At 42.5% G+C, this 13,862-nt stretch overlaps 1 protein-coding gene and 2 non-coding genes across 5 annotated transcripts in view; all 3 read right to left on the bottom strand.

The window, feature by feature from the left end:
• TEX14 (testis expressed 14, intercellular bridge forming factor) overlaps nucleotides 1–13,862 on the bottom strand; it is a 95,733-nt gene that overhangs the window by 78,253 nt on the left and 3,618 nt on the right. The window lies entirely within an intron of this gene.
• LOC122907951 lies at nucleotides 625–838 on the bottom strand. Its single transcript, XR_006384805.1, has one exon. It is a non-coding gene; the product is annotated as a small nucleolar RNA U3 (small nucleolar RNA).
• Nucleotides 12,759–12,972, bottom strand: LOC122907950. Its single transcript, XR_006384804.1, has one exon. It is a non-coding gene; the product is annotated as a small nucleolar RNA U3 (small nucleolar RNA).

Below are 13,862 nucleotides of genomic sequence, written 5' to 3'. Positions count from 1 at the left end.
TCAAATCTAGTCAGCTTCTCTTTCTTCATCACCATCACAATCTTCCCCAACTGTCTAGAGTAGGTGCCCAACCAGGCCCTACACTTGCCACCTCAATCTGTCACAGAGCTGTTAGTAACCTTAAACCACAAAGCAGATCAAAGCCATTCCCCCAAGCCATTCCCTCCCCCAACCACTTTTTTTAATCAAAGCCATTCCCCACCCCAACCACTTTTTTTTAAAGTTTTTAAGTACTTGACAGAGCATACCCCCAACAAGCAGAGGGAATGGCAGGCAGAGAAAGAAGAAGCAGGCTCCCACCTAAGCAAGGAGCCCCACAAGGTACTCAATCCCAGAACTGGAATCAAAACTTGAGCTGAAAACACCCAACCTACTAAACCACTCAAGTGCCTCCACTCTCCTTTCAATAGGCAGCCCACCACTCTTACTTAAACAAAACGATCCCCAGCTCCCCACCCAAATATTACAAGTAAGTTCTTTTCTTATTCTTAAGAACTAAAACCTATATAAACAGAAAATAACCTAACAAGAAAAAAAAGATTAGAAAGAAGACCCAAAGGACTGCCCCCAAATAGCCATTTGTCCGTACAAATAAAACCCTACTTCTATAGGAAGCCTACCAAAACCACTCAGACGGCATTCCTTCCCTCTAACCTCTGCCAAACAGAGGAAGAACGATCATCAAAGATCAAGGGCTGTTGCACATACAACACCCAAAATCAACTTCACGCTCAGGAAGGAATACTACGCCTCCTCCTCGTGGTTTCGGGTACACTACAAGTTCAGAGAAACTTCTCTAGTAACATACTATAGAAATGATCCCTGAAAGTATAGTCTTAGGTTCACGACACTGGCCTTGGCTAGGTCTATGGCAGCCGCACACTTCTCTTTGATGGCGACATTTTCCCCACGTTCTTCCATTTTAGAAATATCACATAAACATATTTTCAAAGTAATTTTTTATATACCACCTTTTAAAACACTCTGAATACTCTTAAGAGTCTTTTTTTCTTAAAGAAAACTAAGCTTTCTACTTCCTAATTAGCCTATTACGGACCGACAGCCAATGAGAAGCTTGTCTTTCTGCCGCTAACACTTCCGGACTACTTTAAGATAAGGGTGCGCTAGGGGGCGCCAATTAGTCCGACATCTCATGGATTACACTCCCCGCCCTCGGGTGAGATAGATAGATAGATAGATTTCTTTTCTTTCTTTCTTTCCTTCTTTCTTTCTTCCTTCCTTCCTTCTTCCTTCCTTCCTTCTTCCTTCCTTTATTTTTCCTTCCTTCCTTCCTTCTTTTTTTTTTTTTTTTTAAGATTTGGGTTTTCAAAACAGTGTATCCAGGTGTAGAGAGCAAAATGGAGTCTCTCATATCAAGCAGGAGCCTGTGGCAAGCAATGACTCAAGCAGTTAAGGTACTGCAGCTAGAAAATACTGCTCAGACCAATCTCAGCTGATACCCCAGAACTGATAACAACTAGAACCAGAGGAGGTCTGCAGAGACCCAAAACTGATTAAATACCTTTAACAAGGAAGAATTTTGGTCGGAGACTGTCAGACTCTTCAGACCTGACACCCCTATGTCTGACCACTTGAAAAAGGCAACTGCCCCCAAAAGGTCTGCCGGGTTGATCTCCAAACACAACAGAGATCTTTCACTGTTTGAACATCAGAAGCAGTAAGTGCCCAGCGCTGACCCAGACCAGATGGAAGCCTTATCTCTACTGCACACCCATGGACTGACTTTGCGTTTGGTTGGTTAACTTTCTGCACCCTTCTGGATATCTTGTGTGTTGTGGGGCTTGTATTCTGTCCTGTCTATGTGCTGTATAAGAAGCCAAGCTTAGGGGCACCTAAGTGGCTCAGTGGGTTAAAGCCTGTCTGCCTTTGGCTCAGGTCATGATCTCAGGGTCCTGGGATCCAGCCTGCATCCGGCTCTCTGCTCAAGCAGGAAGCCTGCTTCCTCCTCTCTCTCTCTGCCTGCCTCTCTGCCTACTTGTGATCTCTGTCTGTCAAATAAATAAATTAAATTAAAATCTAAAAAAAAAAAAAAAGCAGCCATGCTTAATCCCATGGTGAACTATCTTTGAATTTGGAATCCTGAACAGCTTTGTAATTGTGATTTAACTTTGCTTTATGATTGAATAAAGCTGACGCTGTGGAAAAAAACAACTTGTGTGTGTGCCTTCATAGCGTGCTCATGAAACCAAGCCAGTCTTAAATGGGGGAATCTGGAAATTTATTTTGACAGGTGGGGATACTCACCACTATATTAACGAGGAATCGACTGGAAATTTATTTTGAAAAGCAATTTTCCCCTTCATTTTTTAAAAGATTTTATTTATTTATTTATTTGAGAGAGAGAAGGTGAGCACGAATGGTGGGGAGGAGCAAAGGGAGAGAGAAAAGCAGACTCCTCGCTGAGCAGGAAGCCCGACAAGGGGCTGAATCCCAGGACCCTGAGATCAGACCTGAGCCGAAGGCAGATGCTTAACTGACTGAGCTACCCAGGCGCCCCCCTTTATTTTTTAATTAGGAAAAAAATAACAAGTATAGTGCGCTTACTTTGGGTGTTTGGGGTGTTGGGGGTCTGCTTTAATTGGTAATTATGTATATATTCATATTATTTATAATTTTTGAATCTTAAATTTTATCACCTTTATTTTAAATATTATCAGGCCTATCTAAACAGAGACCACAACTTTTTCAGTTTTCTTCTTGGTGCTGCTCAGTATCAAAATACATAAAATTCAATCTAAATAAGTCTTATTATTATTTGTTTAAATAACTTGCCAGGTGAGTCTGACAGGTTGCACACCTTTACCCACCCACCCCCCATCAAAAAATGGACTTAAATGTGATTTCTCTCATTAATTAAAAAAGAGACAAATAAAAAAAAGAAACAAAACCCAAAAACCCTTATCATTTCTCCAATATGTTAATATGTTCCAGGCCTTCTACTAAACCCTTTACATAGATCACCCCATTTAATCTTAGAACTAACCCTCAGAGTCTGAGGAAATGGAAACTTAGAATGTTAAGTGGCTCACCCATGCCACAAGGCTGTCTCCTGCTGCCTTAAGCACTGACATTCCACCTTTCTGTATCTTGTAAGTTATCTTCTCCCATGTAACCCACAAAAGAGGTTCTTTGTGTTTTGCCCAAGTCTAGAACTAGGTAAAACTTAATAAACTGACCTGACTAAAGTAAACCCGTAAGTAAAGAAGTAGGCAGTAGAAGTACGGGGGGTGGGGGGGTGCAGAAGTGGCCAAGGAAGAAAAGGGGGAATCGGGGTGCGCTGTCTGAGGAGCAGTGAGAAATAATTTAGGCATTTCTTACAAATGCTAAGAAAAGTTGACTCGGGATGAACTTTTTTTTTTCTTTTTCTTTTTTAGATTTTATCCATTTATCTGATAGAGAGGGAACACAAGCAGGGGGAGTGGGAGAGGAAGAAGCAGGCTTCCCAAAGAGCAGGGAGCCTGATGTGGGGCTCAATCCCAGGACCGCAGGATCATGACCTGAGCTGAATGCAGACCCTCGATGACTGAGCCACCCAGGTGTCCCCAGGCATGAACTTCCTATTGATGGGAGTCAGTTTAGCAATCAGAGGTGCTATGAAGAGGAAAAGGCTATGAATACAGCCTGTGTCCTGACTGGAAGATCTTTTGGCCATTTCCTGACAGATAACCACCATGTATTTTGCCTACTGAATAGCACTCAGCAACTCTGTGACAGATCAAAAAGAAAATGAGACCAAAACTCCTTTCATCAAGATTACTAACAGAGCGAGTCATCAACTTGGTACTCAGTGACAAGCTAGGCTTCCCTAAAGGAACCCGAGATCTTACCCTGCATAACTTACACCCATGTGATATATACACACATACAGAAACACCCTACTGGGGTGCCTGAGTGGCTCAGTGGGTTAAAGCCTCTGCCTTCGGCTCAGGTCATGATCTCAGGGTCTTGGGATCGAGCCCTGATCGGGCTCTTTGCTCAGCGGGGAGCCTGCTTCCCTTCCTTTCTCTGCCTGCCTCTCTGCCTACTTGTGATCTCTCTCTGTCAAATAAATAAAAATAAAATATTTTAATTAAAAAAAAAAAAAAGAAACACCCTACTTCTAAGCACCAAAAAGATAGCGGGGTAAAGGTTGAGGGAGGGGAGGAGAACGTGATCCTTAACTATAAAATGTTGAAATAAGGAATTGGACTAACTAACCTGCTTTGAAAGGCCCTTCTAGGTCTGATATTCTTTTCTTAAGATTTTATTTATTTATTTGATAGTACAAGTATGAAGAGCAGCAGGCAGAGGGAGAGGGAGAAGCAGAATCCCCACCGAGCAGGGAGCCCCATGCGGGGCTTGATCCCAGGACCCTGGGATCTTGACCTGAGCCAAAGGCTGGTGCTTAACTGACTGAGTCACCAAGGTGCCCCCTAACTCTGATATTCTCAGATTGCCTTATTCATTTTTTCTTAACACTTCTATGAGGAGGCCAGATCTGAGCTACACATCTGCCTACCCGACATCTAGTTGACTCACATCTTGAACTGAATGTCTCAGAAGCACCTTGAATTCAACATGTCCAAGCTAGTCTTGCCTGCTCCCTAAAACTAGGCCTCTTCCAGTTTCCTACCTTGGTGATGGTACCACTGCCCACAAACCGGTCCAGGAGCACAAAACAAGGGTTACCTCTGACACCTTCCTTCACGCCAACCTGTCATAAGGCTGATAAGTTATCTCCCACATACCTTTCAAACCCCTCCGCTGTTCTTCACCTCTACTATCTCCTTGGCTGGCCGAAGATCTTCTTTCAGCTGGACAGAGCTTAACCTACACTCATCATTGCCCTTCTCCAATCCATTTCCCAAGCAGTGGCCTGGTTCCCTTTCAAATCCTTTTTTTTTTTTTTTTTAATGTTTTATTTATTTAAGTAATCTCTACACCTTACATGGGGCTCAAACTCATGACCTTTAGATCAAGATTTGCCTGCTCCTCCAAATGACCCAGCCAGGTGCCCAAGGAAGGGGTCTTTTGTTTTCTTTACGTTTTTTTTGTAATTTCCATACCCAAAGCAGGGCTCGAACTCAAACTCAAACTCATGGCCCTGAGATCAAGTCATGTGCTCTTCTGACTGAGCCAACCAGGTGCCCTCCTTTTCAAACTTTAAATCGAATTATGTCAACTCTGAGAAGCAATTCTCCATGTCTCTCAGATTTTTGTATATCAGCTTTTCTTCTGGAGCATCTACTCCAGGATGTCTGTATCATGAACAGACTTGGGAGCTAGAGACAGTGTCTACCTCCAGAGTAAAGAGCACGTTTGTTTCCTAGCCAAAACAATAAAGAATATTTCTCCCTCTGGGAACAATGTCAGGCAGGTTGTATGCCCATTATAAAAGACAGTTTCATGCTCTTGGCTTTCCAAAGCCTGTCTTCTGTCATGCAGCCTATGTTGTATACAGGCATACTTGGCCTTCTTTGTATCATTCTCTGGGAACTGGGGCTCCAGTACAAAAATTGTACTGAGCAATACTGCTATTGCTTGGAATAATAAATTGTCTTTTATCTCTGACCTAGGAATCTAGTATCCTGTGCCACCATCCACAAAACTGTGACAGGCTAACTTGATAGCTTGCAAATATAGTAGAACCTCAGATCTTGACGGTTACCTCACACACTTTCCTCTACCTTGCTGAAAATAGTTCACTGGCATCTCACTGCTCTCAGAAGGAAGGTGAAACACCTCACAATGGTTTCTAAAGCCCTATATGGGGGCGCCTGGGTGGCTCAGTGGGTTAAGCCGCTGCCTTCGGCTCAGGTCATGATCTCAGGGTCCTGGGATCGAGGCCCGCGTCGGGCTCTCTGCTCAGCGGGGAGCCTGCTTCCCCATCTCTCTCTCACTGACTCTCTGCCTACTTGTGATCTCTGTCTGTCAAATAAATAAATAAAATCTTAAATAAATAAATAAATAAATAAAATAAAGCCCTATATGTCTCAGCTCCCCTCTTGTCTCTCCAATCTCATGCTTTAGCTCACATTTCCAGTTCTCACTGTCCCACACTCACCCACTTTCTTGGAGTCTCTTATTTGTTATGCTTCTACCAAAGAAGATCTTCCCACCTGTTGTTATCTTTGCTAGAAATACACTTCCTTGCCCTCTTTCCCCAGTTAACCTATGATACTGTGATATAATAAGAAATATGTATTTTGGGGGCACCTGTGTGGCTCAGTCAGTTAAGCAACTGCCTTTGTTTCAGGTCATGGTCCCAGGATCCTGGGATCGAACCCACATAGGGCTCCCTGCTCAGTGGGGAGCCTGCTTTTCCCTCTCCCTTTGCCTGCCACTCCCCCTGCTGTGCACACACATTCTCTCTCTGTGTTGAATACATTAAAAAACAAAAGAAAAGGAAAGGAAATATGTATTTTGGTCTTCAACCTGACTCCTGACCAGAGCTCCTAAAACTTTTGTAATTTCCTAAATAATAACAGTGTTAGGAGCATGTTTTGTTTTATTATTTGTATTTGATCCTGGTTCCTGACATATTTCCTGGGTGATAGAAGCATCTTTTGTTCTAATTAGACTGCTCTTGGTGAGATTTAGGATGGAAGTTGGTTACCAGAAAGAAAAATCCAAGCTTGGAAATTTGTGGGGTGCCTAAGTGGCTCAGTCAAGTTAAGCGTCCAACTCATAATTTCAGCTCAGGTCGTGATCTCAGGGTTATGCGATAGAGCCCCAAGCCAGACTCTGCACTGGGTATGGAGTCTATTTAAGATTCTCTCTTTCCAGGGCGCCTAGGTGGTTCAGTGGGTTAAGCCTCTGCCTTCAGCTCAGGTCATGATCCCAGGGTCCTGGGATGGAGCCCTGCCTCGGGCTCTCTGCTTAGCAGGGAACCTGCTTCCTCCTCTCTCTCTCTCTCTGCCTGCCTCTCTGCCTACTTGTGATCTGTTAAATAAATAAATAAAATCTTAAAAAAAAGATTTTCTCTTTCCCTCTCTCTGTGCCCCTCTGCCTTTAAAAAAAAAAAAGAAAGAAAGAAGAAAAAAAAAAAAGCAGCTTGAAACTTTGAGCCCTACCCAATTCTCTGGGGGAGGAAGGAGCTTGATGTGGGGGTAATGATCTGTCATGTGTAAGTGATGAAGCCTCCAGAAAAATTCCTGAAGTATGAGTTTGGAGAGCTGCTGGGTTGGTGAACACATGAAGGTGCTGGGGAGAGTGGCACACTTGGACTGGGAATGTAAGCTTCACACACCCTCCCCATACCTTGTCCTGTGCTTCTCTTCCTCTGGCTGTTCCTGAGTTGTATCCTTTTACAGTAAACTGGTGATCTAATAAGTAAACTGTTTTCTTGAGTTCTATGAACTGTTCTAGCTAATTAGCAAGCCCAAGCAATGAGTTGTGGAAACCTCTGACTTGTAGTCAAGTCAGACAAAGTTTTGTGTAACCTGAAGACCCACTACTTAGGTCTGGTGTCCACGGTGTTGGGCAGAGTCAGTCTTGGGAAACCCAAGTACTTAAACTGTAGGATCTGATGCTATCTCCAGGTAGACAACATCAGAATTTAATCAATTTGTAAGACACTCACCTGGTGTTAGAGAATTGCTCAGTGTGGGAAAAAAAACCACATCTGATGTCAGAAGTATGGTGAGAGTAAAGAAAAAAATAAGAGTTTTCCCTTTTTTTTTTTTTAAAAGATTTTTTCTTTATTTCTCTGACAGAGATCACAAGTAGGCAGAGAGGCAGGCAGAGAGAGAGGAGGAAGCAGGCTCCCCACCTGAGCCGAAGGCAGAGGCTTAACCCACTGAGCCACCCAGGCACCCCAAGAGTTTTCCCTTTTTGGGTGCCTGGGTGCCTCAGTCGTTAAGTATCTGCCTTCAGCTCATGATCCCAGGTCATGATCCCAGGATCCTGGGATTGAGCCTGGCCCCGCTGAGCAGGGAAGCCTGCTTCTCCCTCTCCCACTCCCCCTGCTTGTGTTCCCTCTCTCTCTGTGTCTCTCTCTAGCAAATAAATAGATAAAATTTAAAAAAAAAAAAAAAGAGCTTTCCCTTTCATTACTAATTTTTAAATTTTTAGGTCTTGGGGAGTCTTCCTTTCTGATTCCCACACAGCTAGTACCCTTGCAGCAGTTATGATTTTCTTTTTCTTTGGGTGATTTTGCTACCCTATGTTCTACCTCTACATGGTGAGAGGAGGGACTCTTACTCAGTAACCATTGAGTCTCCAGCCTTTAGCATTGCACATGGCTAGGAATGTGCTCACTAAACACAAACCTATATGAGGTCACAAAAAAGTAAATGACTACTAAAAGTAGAAGAATAAATAAAGGCTTGTGTTTCAGGACAGGAAGAGAAATGGAACACTTTAAAATATATTGAAGAAGAAACTTTAGCTTAGAATACTGTTAAAGAGGGGCACCTGGTTGGCTCGGATGGTTAAGTGACTGACTCTTGATCTCAGCTCAGGTCTGAATCTTACAGTCTTGAGATCAAGCCCTGTGTTGGGCTGCACACTGGGCAAGGAGCCTAGTAAAAACAAAAAACGAACAAACAAACAAGCAAAAAAAATGAATGAACAAACAAAAAACTTTAAAGAACATAGGAATAACCCCAAACACCCAAATTGTGTTCCAGGCTCTGAAAGGCCCCAGTACACTAACCAGTTCTTAGCATTTCCATCAGGTCAGAAAATTAAAAAAAAAAAAAAAATTTTTTTTTAAAGGACACTTTAAAAAATAAAAGGTAATTCCTGATTAGGCCTCTCTTGAGGAAAGGAAACCCACACACACTTTGCTTATTGGGGAGATGGTTTAATGTGGCTACTCCCTCAGAAAAATCAGCAAACTTTGCAAGCCAGCCCCTTCACAGAACGACTGATTTCCAGGGAGTGACATTAGATGTCATCTCTTTAAGAGCTCTGGATCCCAGAGTAGGAGGGAAGTTAGTGTCAGGTTGTGTTCTGGGGAACCAGTTCAGTCCTCACTTAATGGCTGTGACATCTCGGGTAAATTCCTTAACCCTGTCAAAGAAAAATGGGTTTTCTCCCCAAACTAAGCACTGGGCAAACTGTATTCTGTGCCTCTGCTTGTAGCTTGAGAAAATCAATGTTGAGAGCAGCTGGGTTAAGATCAGAACCTTTCGTTGGGGCTTTGCTTCACCACTGTTTAACAGGTTCGTAACAGATTTAACTGTAGGGGAATGAAAACTTGCTATTCCAAATAACTACAGATGTAGCCTCATCATTTGTTTCTTAGGTGTATTGTATGTATGCCCCACTAAGAAAAATCCAAAACACCAAGTCTGGTAAAGATGTGGATAAACAGGGAGTCTCATTCATTGCTGGGGATGCAAAATGGTACAGCCACTTCAGAATACAGTTTGGCAGTTCTTACAAGATTAAAAATACTCTTACCATAAATTCCAGCACTTGCACTCCTTGGTATTTACTCAAAAGGAGTTGAAAATTTATGCCACACAAAAACATGCACATGGTGGGGCGCCTGGGTGGCTCAGTGGGTTAAGCCCTTAACAAAGGTTAAGCCTTTGGCTCAGATCATGATCTCAGGGTCCTGGGAACCTGCTTTCCCCTCTCTCTGCCTGCTGCTCTGCCTACTTGTGATTTCTCTCTGTCAAATGAATAAATAAAATCTGGAGAAAAAAAAAAGAAAGAAAGAAAGGAAAAAAAAAACCCTGTACAGGAGTGAAGCCTGTGTGACTCAGTCGGTTAAGCGTCTGCCTTTGGCTCACTTCAAGATCCCAGGGTCCTCGGGTCAAGTCCTGCATCAGCCTCCTTGCTCAGTGTGGAACCTGCTTCTCCCTCTGCCTGCCACTCCCCCTGCTTGTGCTCACTCTATGACAAAGAAATAACATCTTGAAAAAACTGCACAGGAGGGGCATCTGGGTGGCTCAGTAGGTTAAGCCTCTGCCTTCGGCTCAGGTCATGATCTCAGGGTCTTGGGATCAAGCCCCTCATCAGTCTCTCTGCTCAACGGAGAGCCTGCTTTCCCCTCTCCCTCCCTCTGCCTGCCTGTCTGCCTACTTGTGATCTCTCTCTGTCAAATAAATAAAATCTTTTAAAAAACTGCACATGATATTTATACCAACTTTATTCATAATTGCCAGAACTTGGAAGCAACCAAGATGTTCTTCAATAGATGATGGATAAACTATGGTACATCCAGACAATAAATATTATTCAGCAATAAAAATGAATGAGCTATGAAGCCAACAAATGACACAAAGGAACTTTAAATGCATGTTGCTAAAAGAAAGAAGCCACTCTGGAAAGGCTACATTCTTTGGTTTCAACAAAATGATATTTTGGAAAAGACAAAAACATAGAGACAGTAAAATAAATAAATAAATCAATCAATCAATCAGTGGCTGCCAGGGTTCACATAAAGGGATAAACAGGAGGAGGATAAAGGATTTTTACGGCAGTGAAATTATTCTGTATGGTACTTAATGGTGGAAATAACATACATCTGTCAAAATCCAAAGAACTATATAGCACAAAGAGTGAATCCTTTAACACACAAAGAGTGAAAGCTCACTATAAACTTTGGTTAATAATGAAAAAACTGAACTAGTGTAAACTCTGAACTTTAGCTCAACATTCACTAAAAAAAAAACCAAACCATGTGTTAAAACTATACATTTATTACGTGTGTGTGTGTGTGTGTGTATTAAACCTGTGGTTTCACGAGGCGCCTGAGTGGCTCAGTGGGTTAAAGCCTCTGCCTTTGGCTCAGGTTATGATCCCAGGGTCCTGGGATCGAGACTCACATCGAGCTCTCTGCTCGGCGGGGAGCCTGCTTGCTCCTCTCTCTGCCTGCTTCTCTGCCTACTTGTGATCTCTGACTGTCAAATGAATAAATAAAATCTTTAAAAAAAACAAAACAAAAACCTGTGGTTTCAGGGATATCTTGTTCAAAACACAGATGAAGTAAATAGTGGGATTACCCACTACAAGCAGGCCCAGAACTAAAGGGTGAAATGCCTGGTGTGCCAGTGAATGATTTATGAACCACATAACTTCATAGGCTCTAGGCACTGGAAAATACTGATAACAAGCCCTTAAATGACCACACATGTATTCCCCAGTAAGAGCATTAGAGTTTTTTCAGGAAACAAAAACAAAAAAGAAAAAACAAAACAAAAAGAGAAGCCTCAGGCAGAGTATAAAAAGACTCCCACCTGTTCCCCCGCAAGGGGCTTGCTTAGCTTCAAGCAGACTCCCCACTGGGCAGGGAGCCTGAGGTGGGACTTGATCCCAGACAGAACCTGAGGGGAAGGCAAACTCTTCACCAACTAAGCCAAACCATGCGTCCCTGTACAAATAGTGCAGTATAGTTAATAATACTGCACTATTTGGATATTTGAAAATCACTAAGAGTATATCTTAAACGTGCTTTAGGATCATCACACAGACAAAAAATTCTATATGTACAGTGACATGTTAACTAGACATTGTGGTTATCATTTTGCAATACATACAAACATGGAATCATGTTGTACAACAACTAATATGATGTTTATGTCAATTACAGCAAAACTTTTTCAAAAAACTTAAAAATTTATATATTCACAACCAAAAGTTAAAACTCAATAGGAAACTTCACAGTAAAAAGTAAATAGCCCTGACCAATAACACAAACTGATGAGAAATTTAAAAAAAAAAAAAAAAAAAAAAAGGAGAACTCCAAGGATTAATTTAGGAGGTCCAATATCTAACTAAAGAAAGTTCTAGAAAGACATGACTGCAGCAAAGCCGGAGAGAAACAATTTATATATAAAATACAATTAATAGAAACACCTGGGTGGCTCGGCAGGTAATCCTGGGGCTCTTGTTTCTGGCTGGGGTCGACTTACTAGAACTCCATCGCTCTGGGCCTGGAGCCTAAATAATTAACTAAGTTTGTCTCCTTCCTCTAGCGCTATCACTCTCTCTAAAAGCAAACTTCAGAAGGACAAAAACCCCATCTTGAAAAACAAATTTCCACACATAAAACATTCCCACACACGACCAGAAACAAATACCGCTAAAACTCAGAAAAACAGTGCTTGAGAACTTATTACCTGCTAACTTCCTTTATAAAGAAGGAAATTCTTTAAAGAAACTTAAACCGGGGGATGCATGGGTGGCTCAGTGAGTTAAATAAGCCTCTGCCTTTGGCTCAGGTCATGATCCCAGGGTCCTGGGATCCTGCCCCACATCCGGCTCTCTGCTCAGCAGGGAGCCTGCTTCCCCCCCTCCTCTCTGCCTGATCTCGCTCTGTCAAATAAATAAAATCTGTAAAAGAAAAAAAAAAGAAAGGAAGGAAGAAAGAGAGAGAGAGAAAGAAAGAAAAGAAACTTAAACCGGGATGCTTGCAAGTTTCAGTGGGTTAAGCAACTGCCTTCAGCTCTTGTCATGATAGGAGCGTCCTGGGACACATAGGTCTCCTTGTCCAGTAGGGAGCCTGCCTCTCTCTTTGACAAATAAATAGAGGCACCGGGATAGCTCAGTTAGTTGGACGGCTGCCTTCGGCTCGGCTCTTGACCTAGGGTCCTGAGATCGAGACGGACTCTATTCAACGAGCAACAAGTCTCTCCATCTCTCTACCACTCTACCCACGCTCTCTCTCTCTCTGCCCGATAATCTATAAGGTAAATGATATTTTAAAAAATTGGAATCAAACTACCAGCGAACAAACACCGCGGAAAAAGAAGGTGTGAACTAGATAAAGAACACTGACTTTTTACATAAAAAAGTAGAAACAAACCACTCAGACGGTACCCTTTCCCTCATACCTTTCCAAAAAAGAAAGGCAGAACGATCATCAAAGACAAACGGTAGTTGCAAAACAACACCGACGCCAACTTCACGCTCAGAAAAGGGTACTACGTCTCCTCCTCGTGGTTGTGGGTACTCTACACATTCAGAGAAACTTCTCTAGTAACAAACTATAGAAATGATCCCTGAAAGTATAGTCTTACTTCTAAACGCCCGGCCTCGGTAAGTCAATGGCATCCGCACACTTTGTACACATGGTGATATTTTTGTCAACTTCTCTGCCAACTCACGCATCTTATTTTATATCTCATGACAATTCGGTCAAATAGCAAAGTTTAAAACACCATTTTTTGCTGTAAATCTTCCAGCAACACTTAAATCAGTAACAAATCTCATTAGCATGCGGCTTCCTAGCAGCCAATCACACGCTGTACGTCTCTGACTCCAACGCGGAGGGATCAGTATTGCCCCGCCCACCACGCCCGGCACGACCTGGGTCTCGGTCGGGTGGCACCGGCCCACTATAGGCTAAGAAAATGTTGACGCCACAGGTCAGCATCTGACTGTCTCTTCGCTTGCTACAAAAGTCTGCTGACTTGAAGAGACCAGTTCCCTTTGCCTTGAGAGAGAGGCGGAAGGAGGAGGCAAAGAGAGAGGTAAGAACTGGTGTACACTTCTAATACCACATAATAATAATCATAACCACGATGATTTATTGAATACCTACTTGATAACATTTTGATCCGTTGTTTCATTTCATCCTCTAAACACTTAAGATGGGTGTCATTACTTCCTCGTTCTTACAGATGCAGGCTATAACGTCATACAGCTGGACAAACCTAGGTATGTCTGGTACCAAATCAAATCCGGAATCTTTCTCCTAAGACAAAGTGGTCTTCCTCAGGAGGTCTAGTCTCCAATCAAATTAATTTCTCTAATAAAGCACTAAATACATTATCACTTAAAGTTCAGTCCTGAATGTTTCACCTTTCTGGCTTGTAAACCTCAGAAGCTGCCTACCTGTTTATCTGTGGCAAAAGTTAATCCCAGTTTCTCCTCAAAGAACACATGTACCTTATATATGAAGTGTG

The sequence above is a fragment of the Neovison vison genome, chromosome 5 (genome assembly GCF_020171115.1).
Source record: "Neovison vison isolate M4711 chromosome 5, ASM_NN_V1, whole genome shotgun sequence".
Taxonomy (NCBI): Eukaryota; Metazoa; Chordata; class Mammalia; order Carnivora; family Mustelidae; genus Neogale; species Neogale vison.
Note: the sequence above shows the minus strand (reverse complement) of the source record. Positions and strands in the feature narration are given on the sequence as shown.